The following is a 12,831-nucleotide window of genomic DNA, read 5'->3' as shown; positions in this document are numbered from 1 at the left end:
GTTCTTTTATCTTTGCTCATCCATATATTAAAGTTTGACGCACTGGAGTCTGCATTAATACACTTCGTATGGTCGTAATGTAAGAGTTATTGGAGTTATCTGTCATTGTCCTTCATGGAGGAAGCACAGATATGCTCTCTGTGGCAGCTGTTTCAAGGAGAAAGCCCCAGCTGGGACAGTAAGCAGTCTGGGAAACTACACAGTGTTCGACGTTAATGCAAAACACTGACACAAGGCCTCACTACAAAACAGAGAACCGCTGACAGACATTATTCAAAGTCACTGACCTAACCAATATCGTGTCACTGGTTTGCATACACACCACGCATAATACATCCCTAACGGCACAATCCTCAAGATTACACACTTCTTGAACATTGCAAGAATATTTCAGACTTAAATAATTGAAAGTAGGTATAAATCTTAGCAATAAGTTAAGTATTAAAGGTCTGTCGCAGAAATGTGTTGCTGCTGTTTCCTGCATCAATTACTCTTCCCTGTATCGGTAATCTAACATGCTGACAGATCTCTTAATTTCAGCCATATCAGTAATAGAGCTGTACCAATTCGAGCATGGCCTGCATTGTTGCCAGATTTCCCAACTCTCACTCCCCCTGGGATGTCATCTATATCATGCATTGTTGCCATATTTCCCTGTGCCTCCATCTCTTTCATATCATAGGCTAATTGCCTTCTGTATAAAATGGTGGGAAATTCAAATGCAGCACACTTTTCCTACAAGGTTTTCCACCATTATTATGACACTGTGTCTCAGAGCCCAGTTTAATTTGGTGGAAAATTCAAGATGACACATTGACACACTAGTTCAAAATCCAACATTGTGGACTTGGGAATACAAGTACAGCCCTATGATATCACAATTCAAACTGGCGATCTGACAATCCAAGATTGGGAACCTGCATGGTTGTCAAATGGTGGGTCTGGAGATATGACCCCGGACTGCATGGTTGTCAGATTTCACATCAATTCGAAGTTTAAAATCCTTCCTAAACATAAACTGGCACAAAATAAGAAAAGGACATCGGTTTTCTCCACTCTTATGACTTTACAGTTCGCCTGATCTAAGTTTAAAATGTGGCTATCATAGCAAACCACAAATTTAAAAAAATTCCCACCATCCTTCTGATGTCGCATTTTAAAAAAATTACCCTAAGTGTTAGACCCAAGAGCTGACTTGTCCTAAGTTCCAGTGCACTTGTGCTATGCTCATATTTAATGTTTAAACAACTGCCACCACTGCTGGAATAGGAGAGGAACGTTTATATCTTTATTCAAACAAAAACCACGTGGGGAGAGCCCCCACACTGCCCCCAAGGTCTTGCATCATGCAAATCAACTGATTCACACATGTCACTGCTGCCACCAGAGAGTTACACAGTCAGTGTGTTGAAACTGCGACCACAACCGCCACTGTCACACCTGCCATAGCTGCCATCGCCATCTCCACACTGGAGTGAACTGCACAGGGATACCGAATGCACACTGTCGATTTGGCTCCTTAATGCAAAGTGCAGCACTGTAGTCCTGATTTCCATCAGAAATATGTTATTTGCACTCCATCTTCAGGCCACAAGTGGCCCATCGGGACCATCCGACCGCCGTGTCATCCTCAGATGAGGATGCAGATAGGAGGGCCGTGTGGTCAGCACACCGCTCTCTCGGTCGTTACGATAGTTTTCTTTGACCGGAGCCGCAACTATTCGGTCGAGTAGCTCCTCAATTGGCATCACGAGGCTGAGTGCACCCCGAAAAATGGCAACAGCACATGGCGGCCCGGATGGTGACCCATCCAAGTGCCGGCCACGCCCGACAGCGCTTAATTTCGGTGATCTCACGGGAACCGGTGTATCCACTGCGGCAAGGCCGTTGCCATAAATATGTTATTTGGATGGTACTCTAATCGTAACACATGTGACATAAGTTAAAATGAAAGAGAAACTTGACAATACAAGAAGCATACTTGTTCATTAACACAATCTGGCGACTGATGACTTCAGAAGTTAAGTCGCATAGTGCTCAGAGCCATTTGAACCACAATCGAGATGGAGTCAGAGTATTACACTGCCAGTGCCTGAATGAGACTGAAGCTCCATCCCCAAAGTGGTAAAACAACATTGAAAAATAGTGGGAAATTTAAATTGCATTCATTATAGTGAACAATAGACCACACATAGATTCTACTGGATAAATGTCGAAAACAAAATATTCACTTTGATGTCCTGGGGAAGACTTGTGCAGTGACTCAGACGCCAAAGAAAAAGGCGTTCCGGTTCTTTATTTATATAGTTTACCACAGAAAAAATTATATTTGGACTTGATGGCAGTTATTAAAACAAGCAGTAACATGTCTTGGTCATATCCAAACCACCGTTCTGTCCTTTTTTCTCTATTGTAATTTCATTCTCCAGCCCTATAAGGCCAGGGGAGTGCTGTCAGCGGCACTGTCTGCCGCTCTTCAGCTGAGTGACACTACAAATAAAAAGATGAAATGATACTCATAAAAGGCGATAAGAACAGAAATAAGGGGAGACAATGGGGGTTAAAATATACAGTTACTTGGAGATGTTCATTGAAGAACAGTTAAAAAAATGGTCCACAAAAAATAAAAAACTCAACTGCCGGTGTGTGTAGCGCATAAAAATACACTGACGTCACAAGCACAAGTTAAAAGTTGGCTACAGGTGAAACACAACAGAAAGACGACACTTTAAAAACCACTACACGTGACCGAGCACTCATGATGAAGAATAAAACCTGCCAAGAGGGACCTGCCGAGATAGGGGAGGCCTTAGAGGAGGAAAAAGAGGGGAGAGGACGGAGTAGCGGTGGAGGGGGGCTGGTGGGTGTGAGATGAAAAGAAATGGGGCTGGGGGGTGTACCAAGGGGCAGGAGACAGGCAGAGAGGGAAGGCAAGTCAGGAGGGAGTCCAGAGACACAGAAGGAGTGCACAGGAAGGGTAGGTGGTGGAGGAGGGAGGAAAAAACCGTTCAGGGGAACGTAAGAGGAGGAGAGAGGGAGCTCTGAAGAAGAGAAGGGGGAAGATGGGATTAGAGTTGGGAGGAGGGGTAGAGATCAGGGTGAAACTTATCATCCAGGAGGGGTAGGGGTAGAAATCCAGGAAATGCTGGCATAACAAATTATGGGATGGATCAATGATTTGTAGGTGAGAAGGACGGTGGAAGGATGCTGTCCCCAAGTCCAGCCGGACAAGAATTTCGGGAGATGGAGTCTATTGTGGGCTTTGTGTTGGCTCGTAAGGAGATGGGGAGCCCATGTGAGGTGACAGCCGAGGGTGAGGCCAAGGTATTTCAGGATAGGAGTGAGGAGGATAGGACGACCATAAATGGCAAAGTGAAAATCGTGAAGACGGAAGGAGCGGGTGGTACCACCTCTGATGATTGCCTGGGTCTTGGAAGGGTTGATGCAAAGGAGTCACTGGATGCCAGGAAGGAGGTGTCAACAGCAAATTGGAGGAGTTGAACAAGTGGGGGAGGTTTGTGCATATCGGCAGTGTACAGGGGAGAGGACGGAGCCTTGGAGCACGCCGGCAGTGGGACAGAAAGTATTGGAGTTGCGGTATTGACATAGGAGGGACGACGGGAGGGAAAAAAGCAATGTGACGGACGAAATTGGGAAGAGCGTAGGTCTGGAGTTTAAAGAGGAGCTCGGGATGCCAGACACGATCATAGGCGTTCTGGAGGTCGAGGGAAACATAGATAGCCAAACGACAGGAGTTAAATTGGAGGGAAAGAAGATTGGTCCAGCATTAGTCCATTGTATACTTTATATCCTTACAAAATATAAATTGCCTTTTATGAGTGAGAAAATAATGTGGTCATGTAACTTATGCGCTTTTATGTAACCAAAGCAGTTACTTTTGATGCAAGTGCATTTTACACTTATAAACAAAAAATCTAATAATTATTGTTATTTTGTGCTCCATGGAATGTTCTTCCTCATGATCAAAGACATGAGTTTCCTGTTAGTATTGACAAGTGCGAAAGCTATTTACGAATCACAGAAACATGTTTTATAGAACTTTGACGAAGTATGGGAGTGATGTTTGATACGGTTTTGTTTTGTGTTTTCTTTCTAATTTTACCATTCTTTAGGTAATTGCGTTTACTAGCGCTACATAGTAAATCTGTATTTTTAAAAAAATTTTCTACTACATCCCTCTCTTTCACGTTACAAATTAACAATTTTCGTATAAAACGTGAATTAAATATTGAAAATTTAAATTTTGCCGTAAATACTGTTTATTTTTAAGTGAAATGAGGTAACTCACTGTTAGTATGCAACACACATAATGTACAGGTAACGCAGTTATGGTCTTATTTATGGCTAATAGGAAAACAACCATAGTCTGCGCTTGCTTATGATAGCCTACCACAGCCTACGGTAGGAATTTCGCGTCAAACCTGTCCACCACAATTGCAGTTTCGTCGGGGCTGTATGGTCCTTACAGGTCATCTCTCATTTCATTCGGTATCTGTTGTGCTTACTTCATAAGCACTAAAAAGGAATCTCTAGAATTAATCGTACTAGAGTCTTGATTGCTGTTTCCCTTAAAGAACGTGGCATTTTCCGAGAACCGTTACAACAAATCGAAATCTTCCAATTACTTTCCTTAATACTGATTTACGTGCTCGTCTCATGTTTTACATCAAACCTATTCACCTACCGTTGAACCTATACATCGAAGAATTAAATATGGTTATTCAGTCAGTTTTAAATGCAGGAAGCGGAATGGCATCAAGTGTTTACGAAATTCCCATCTGATTCCCTTTCGGCAGTCGTGACCTTTTTTCATTCATTCCAACAGAATGCATAGTAGCCGCTAACAGTTGAAGAATGAATAATCAGTGAAATGTGTCTAGTAGCTACACCGACAAATTTCAGAACACGTAACGTTAACTTGGTAATGATTTGACACCATCCCACAATTCCTAGGTCCTTACTTTAAAGTCTTATCATCTGAGCAGTTCTGCAGGACACACGCCCTTTATGTGCTGTGTAGTCACCTTACGTTTTCCGCACAACATAGATGCAACTACTTGACAGGGAACACACAAAGTATCTCCACATAACGATATTCGCAGTATAAAGGTTCTTGATGTTACAGCTACAATGACTTATCATCAATGTCAAGTTTACTTTATGTTACAAAATGCACAATTCCTTCTAGATACCACTGTGAAGCGTCATAGTAAGAATGATTACCTGTAAGAGTTAAATTCACAGCCGTTGAAAATACATCCACTTGTGTGGAAAACAACCAATTAAATATCTTGACGTACTGGTGTTACAGCTTACAATGCACTGCACATGGCTACCTAGGCGTGTCGATGAATCAGATATGCTATAACGGATCCTTCCAGGTTTCCAGAGGTATCTGACATCACCTGTTTACACATTTCCCATACATTGTGGATGCAGAACTGACATCCAATAGCGTCCCAGGTGGATTCAGCTCAGGGCTGACGTAGGTGCAGCAGGTCTGCACAGATATGTCTTGGTCCGATACGAGGAGTTGGTATTTATTTATCATCTACTGCTTATTTAGCCCGACCAGATTAGGGCCTCAAGGCCCTTTGTTACATCTGACCAGGAGTAACATATACGAAACATATTACAAAACCTCCCAAATAATAATAATAATAATAATTATAATAATAATAACTGACTCTAATAATAATAATTATGTTGTAAAGGGTATTTAGAATGATACAAATTACATTACCTCATTTGCAGCCATGTTTAGTATTAACAGAAACGGAATGGATAAAGGAAAAGAAGAAAATTGAAATGACAGTGGCAATGGCTGTTAGGAAAGAACAGAATATAAATAGAGATCTCTGTCGACAAGGGATAGGGAAAAGTTGTGTGGGAGGGGGAGTGACGAAAATGAGCTGCACAGAGTGCAGGAGAGATTGCTGTTGTGATACGAGGTGGACCATTAGCTGCCTTTTGAAGATTGGAGGGAATTTAATTTCTCTGACATTTTGAGGAATAATGCTCCAAAGTCGAGTTCCTGAAACAGAAAATGATTTAGAAAACATGGAGGTGCTATGTGGTGGTACAGACAGAATTTTACTGCGTTGAGGACGAGTGTCTCTGCTGTGCTGTTCAGACAGTGGAATAAGAGTGGTGGTAAGTTCCTATGGAACCAAACTGCTGAGGTCATCTGTCCTTAGGCTTACACACTACTAAATCTAACGTAAACTAACTTACGCTAAGAACAACACACACACCCACGCCCGAGTGAGGACTCGAACCTCTGAACTGTGGCAAGGTGCATCAGACTGTAAGAGTTGAAGATAAATAAAAGGGAATGCACTGATTGAGAAGACGATACTGCGACAATAGATCATGATAGTCTCTATGCTTATCGGTATGAAACTATGATAATTGTTCGTAGGCTGTTGTGGTATGGTTAAAAAAGCGTACGTCACATATGTAGCGTGCACAGGCATTTATGGCCAGTTCCAGCCTGCGTGAGCTTTCGTTCGAAAATCCTTGGAAAATGGCATCACTACAGTCAAGTACGGGGAGTATTAGTGTCTTGACGAGCTTTTGTTTTGCGTTCGAAAAGAAATACTTTTCTTTATTTCTGTAGTGAGTGGAAGCGGGGCTGACACTTTTTTACGGATTGCAGTTGTGTGTTCAGTCCTGTCTAAATGCTGGCCTAAAATTAGCAGCAAGTTCTTTGCAGAAGAAAAAACAGACAAATGGATACATAGTAGCGGTGTTTGACATGCGGAATTACACACCGTACTGCACTATCTCCGTAAACAGGACAACTGTCAAGCAAGTGTACACGCAGTGTTTGCAGTACCTCAGAAAATCCTGTCAGTGACTTAGAATCAAAGTAGCTATGAAACGGACGAATCGATTCATGTTATTTCTGTGCCGTTCAGGATTCATGGTGGAAGAGATTCTCTGAACTGAGGGGTAATAAGCCTTTCGTAAACGACTAGGACTGCTTGCGTTTTAGATGGATTAACTTTCAAACCTGTGCGCCCCGCCCACACTGATAGGGCAAGTGAATCGGCATTTACATGCTAGATGGTTGTGCACAGGTTTGTTGGACTTGCACTTAGATATAACTGAACGTAATCAGTGTGTAGGTGATATTTGCAGTGGGAGAGAGTAGTGTTTATCACGTACATAGATTTCTAAATTCTATTTAACTGTTTAAAATATCACGAAAGTGACCTGATTATCTAGATCATATAGATTCCGATCTAATTACGTAAATTACTGAATCAATTTAAATTATGTTTGTTGCGCATTGAACCACGGGGCTGTAGGTAAGCTTGTTCACGTTGTAATAGTAATAAATGTTTCCATACTGTTTTCGTTCTTTATTTAAAGCACCGTGACAGTGTTTTACTTTTAGATTTCATGTAGTTTTAGATTTATTTATGTGATTTTATGCCACGTGGCTGGAGGTTAGCCTACTCACGTTGTAATACTAGTAAATGATTGTATACTGCATTCATTAATTATTTAAAATTGCGGGAATACTATGCTTATTGATTTCAGGTACATTAAGATTTGATTTAGTGATCTATTCCACTTTTCTTTGCGTATTTAACCATGCCGCCGCAGTTCAATTGCGCTATGTTAGAATAGTAATACAAACTTCTTAGCGCTTGTGTGTGTGTGTGTGTGTGTGTGTGTGTGTGTGTGTGTGTGTGTGTGTGCGTGTGTGCAATACACTTCTGTTTCGGAAGCTTCCCTGTTAATTGGTAGCAAACAGCTAGTCGTTGCTCCAAGCTCTTCCACTTGATTCAGACGTACAGCTGACTATTGTACAGGGTAAGGTAGGTAAGACAGACCACCCCAAATATACAGGGTGGTCCGTTGATCGTGACCGGGCCAAATATCTCACGAAATAAGCGTCAAACGAAAAAACTACAAAGAACAAAACTCGACTAGCTTGAAGGGGGAAATCAGATGGCGCTATGGTTGGCCCGCCAGATGCCGCTGCCATAGGTCAAACGGATATCAACTGCGTTTTTTAAAATAGGAACCCCCATTTTTTATTACATATTCGTGTAGTACGTAAAGAAATATGAATGTTTTAGTTGGACCACTTTTTTCGCTTTGTGGTAGATGGCGCTGTAATAGTCACAAACGTATAACTACGTGGTATCACGTAACATTCCACCAGTGCGGACGGAATTTGCTTTGTGATACATTACCAATCTTAAAATGGACCGTTTACAAATTGCGGAAAAGGTCGATATCGCGTTAATGTAGGGCTATTGTGATCAAAATGCCCAACGGGCGTGTGCTATGTATGCTGCTCGGTATCCTGGACGACATCATCCAAGTGTCCGGACCGTTCGCCGGATAGTTACCTTATTTAAGGAAACAGGAGTGTTCAGCCATATGTGAAACGTCAACCACGACCTGCAACAAATGATGATGGCCAAGTAGGTGTTTTAGCTGTTGTCGCGGCTAATCTGCACATCATTAGCAGACAAATTGCACGATAATCGGGAATCTCAAAAACGTCGGTGTTGAGAATATAGCTCTGATAATGATCTCTTTAGAACATCTAAACCGGTCATCTAAAAGTAAAAATTAGAGTAGTGTTCTCCACACCAGCACGGACGGACATCCTCCACGGCAGCGATTCCTACTGTCATTAAGGAACGTATGTCTGATGATGACCTCTTAGAAGATCGAAACCTCTAAGTTCAAAAATAAAAATTAACAACTTCAATGTGATCACGAGTGTGTTTATTAAATAAGTTTAAAATTATTAGATCAATAATTTTCCTGGAACAATGTTCCAAAATATTTTATTTAGTCAGAAACAGTCTGAAAAGCTTGTAAGGGTGATCCAGGTTGCGTTGTGATCAGATATGATTGTACAGAAAAGAAATTCGATATGATACGCCGTTTCCAACTTGCATTGAAGTTAGCCGGTCAAGACGTTGCGCGCGCAAATTCAAGCGGCACGCCAGATACAAATAATGTCAGTTGTTCTCATAGCGTAGGTGATAGCGTACGAGACTGCTCAGCATTTGGCTCAGGCTCGGTTCTTATTACTGTCCCATGTCCCATATCTGTATCGCCTTCTTGTTCGGTTTTAGGGAACCAAATGAAGGGCACATTTGGCTACACCATATGTCTCTTCACTGTTATTGTAACTGAACTGTCTAACATGTTTACTTGGCTTCTTTGCGCTCTAATTGGCCTACATCTACATCTACATCCATACTCCGCAAGCCACCTGACGGTGTGTGGCGGAGGGTACCCTGAGTACCTCTAACGGTTCTCCCTTCTATTCCAGTCTCGTATCGTTCGTGGGAAGAAGGATTGTCGGTATGCTTCAGTGTGGGCTCTAATCTCTCTGATTTTATCTTCATGGTCTCCTCGCGAGATATACGTAGGCAACTGTGCCCTGTACAGAATGAGTGGATCGTGTTGGAGCAAAACCACTCCCATCGGCAGCTTTCCACGAGGCCTCATTTTTACAGCGTTCCACAACCTCGTTGGGAGATTTCAGTATTATGCTCAAGTGACGGCTTGGCCGATGGTTGTTGGCTCTTCACCTTTTTCGGCGGCAGTGAATGTACATGTTTCCACTGTTTGCTTTGCTCCTCTGTCTCGGGGTCGTAGAGATACACCAAGCACTCTTCCACGGCGATTAGGTGCCTAAGGAGGTTGTGTGGACTGACCTGATGTATCGGTAAAATTTCCGCTGCTGCTCTTCACAGAGAGATGGTTTCCTATTTCGTTTTCCGTCATGCAGGCTTGTCAGCATGACAATCCATCCTATCACAGAGCAGCAACTGTGAGGCACTGGACTGCGGATAATAACATTCCTGAAGTAGACTGTAAATGTATATGATCCCACTTCTGGTCACCAACTGTAAATGTATACGGGGTTTGGGAAATGGGGGGAGGCGGTTGTTACATATGCCTCGTGACGACGGGGTGCAGGAGGTCGAGTGGTCAGGATCAGAGAGTGGACATCCAGGGCTGCCGTTAAATGACAATACAGGAAATTAGGTACAATAGAGAGGATGTATTTCAATGTACGGTATACAAGGGACGCGCCTAGGGTCGGAAGTTACTAGGTTTAGGCCAGTCTAGGAGGTCGAACAATTAATTGAAATAGGCAACGGAAAGGGAAGCGGTTCATGTTAGCTTACATTGGTGGCCGGGCGTGAAAAGCAGAGCCAGACGCCCTGAAGCGTCTGTTCCGACGTCTTGGCTCAGGCTCGATTCTTATTACTGTCCCATGTCCCATATTTGTATCGCCTTCTTGTTCGGTTTTAGGGAACCAAATGAAGGGCACAAGAAGACGTCTGTTCTGCTCAAATCTGGATTACAAGAGAGAGATTTTGTATCCCGCCTGGAAGGCGGCGCGGGGGCTGCTCCTGAAAACTGACAGGTTGGCTTAATGAAGTAAGCGAGTAGGAGCAGGTGAGGTAAAATACGTCGGTACTGTGTGTATAGGCCTGGCTCTGAGCACTATGGGACTAAACATCTTAGGTCATCAGTCCCCTAGAACTTACAACTACTTAAACCTAACTAACCTAAGGACATCACACACATCCATGCCCGAGGCTGCGTGTATGATTATAGATGTTTACTATAGGCAAAAACAAGTTAATAAATGGTTACATAACTTTGCACAGATGAGCGAAGCCTTATACCCGTCGTAAGTAGTACAAAGTCTCAATAGCAAGCCAACACCCTCTGAAGTTGAAGCGATATGTCCCGGCCGTCTGCTCTTCATCAAATGGGCTGAATCCGGAGAGACGCTCGTAGAGCTCCACAGCGCCGGCTAGAGGGCGCTGTCGTCGGTGTCTCGTAGTGCCAACTTATGAACTTGTACGTACACCGTGGTATCGTTGCTATCGATCCCACAAGAGAAGTAACTGTGTTCTGTACCGCAGACCACTCCAGCGTCCACACACATGATCGGTAACCCGCGCACGCTATTGGCTAAAACCAATGGCGTGAATTCGTTAGCAGTTTCAGCAGAGGGCTCAAGGCATCTCTTGTCAGCAGCTTTAACTCGACACAACTGCCTCGGTTCTGAAAGACAAGCGACTTGTGTCACGTAAGCACGGCGTAAGTTACTCGGGGAGGAAAAAAAAAAAAAATGGTTCTGAGCACTATGGGACTTAACTTCTGAGGTCATCAGTCCCCTACACTTAGAACTACTTAAACCTAACTAACCTAAGGACATCACACACATCCATTCCCGTTATTCGGGGAGAACACGTGTAAAGATTTGACTGGGCCTTTGAAATAAATATTTTAAACCAGTTCCCTAAAATATTCCTCGACTGGCTGCCACCATGCAAAAGACTGCCTTGCCGAGAGTCACGACCTGAATCTAATGTAACACCCTTGGGTTTAGTTAGAACGTCGACTTCGCTTCAGAACCCAGCGTTCAACATCACTACCCCCTCAGGTTTTACCTCTTGCGGAAGAACGGGCTGTCATTCCTCCACAGACATTCACACGCCTCGTTGAACGTGCTGCCAGCAGAGTTCAAGCCATCATAAAAGCGAAAGGTGGATACACCGCATATTAATATCCACTAATACATGTCCCGATACTTGTGATCAGACAGTTATGGTCTCAAGCTCTCCGAATGAAAGGTAAGCGAAACGTTACTTCCGTCTTTGGAATTTAATGTTCTTGGGCGGCTTCTGTCTACTTTAAATGACCTTTTTACCGCTAAAAAGTTTGCTGCTATTTGAATGATGAGAGATCTATTGCATACACTCAGGTTCAACTGAATTAAGAGAATCTTTCTACTAGTACGTAACACCACTTTCCTAACTGATGGCGACGACGAAACGTCATGGCATGGGCTGGCAATCAGTATTTATTGCCGAAAAGGAATTGACACAGCAGTTATTAACGAAAGCACGATAAAATGTAATTTGTGACTTGATTGAAGGTTTTGGTGAAGTGAACACAGTATGCTATCATAGACGGAGAGTCATCAATAGTTGTAGAGGGAAGGAAGGAAGATTAAAGTTTATCGTCCCGTCTACATCGCGAGTTTGATATAAATGTATCGTTACGCGCCGGCCGCTGTGGACGAGCGGTTCTAGGCGCTTCAGTCCGGAACCGCGCTGCTGCTACGGTTGGAGGCTCGAATCCTGCCTCGGGCATGAGTGTGTGTGATGTCCTTAGAGTAGTTAGGTTTAAGTAGTTCTAAGTCTAGGGGACTGAGGACCTCATATGTTAAGTCCCGTAGTGCTTAGAGCCATTTTGGACCATTTATCGTTACGCATGTACCAGTGAAGTGTGTCTGGATTCTTGCACTTCAAGTTGCATGTTAACGACCTGGCAGACAATAGTAACAGTAACTTTACGCTTTTGGAGATCAAGCAGTTATCTACACTGGTGTGCAAAACTTAAGGATGAAAGTAACTTTCGCACCAAGTATCACTGTCAAGTCACAGAGCTCAATAAAACTTGGACCATACATAGAAAGAATTTCGATAGTGTAATACAGAAGTAACTGAAAGAAGTGCGCAATGACAGGAACAGGAATGAAACTTTCATTTAAATATAATAATTGTATTAAAGTACCGCGATTTATGATGTTTCCCTCGACACTACAAAAGGCGGGACATGATTCTTAATAGGGTGTGTGATCGTCACGGACGCTAATGCATGATCTGCAACGTGCTATCATGCTGGCCACAAGGTTGGTAGGGAGTTCTTGTGGTAGAGCGTTTCATTCCTCTTTCAGCTGGGTTAACAACTGCTGGATGATCGTCGGTGCATGTCGACGTGCTGCAGTACGTCCCAACG

The 12,831-nt window shown here is 43.1% G+C and overlaps 1 pseudogene; it reads right to left on the bottom strand.

Moving 5' to 3' along the window:
* Positions 1 to 1,774: 1,774 nt before the first annotated feature.
* Positions 1,775 to 1,892, bottom strand: LOC126472026 (5S ribosomal RNA; annotated as a pseudogene).
* Between the last annotated feature and the right edge of the window lie 10,939 nt (positions 1,893 to 12,831).

Source organism: Schistocerca serialis, chromosome 3, assembly GCF_023864345.2.
Source record: "Schistocerca serialis cubense isolate TAMUIC-IGC-003099 chromosome 3, iqSchSeri2.2, whole genome shotgun sequence".
NCBI lineage: Eukaryota > Metazoa > Arthropoda > Insecta > Orthoptera > Acrididae > Schistocerca > Schistocerca serialis.
The sequence above is the reverse complement of the archived record's forward strand: the minus strand, read 5'-3'. Positions and strand labels throughout refer to the sequence as shown.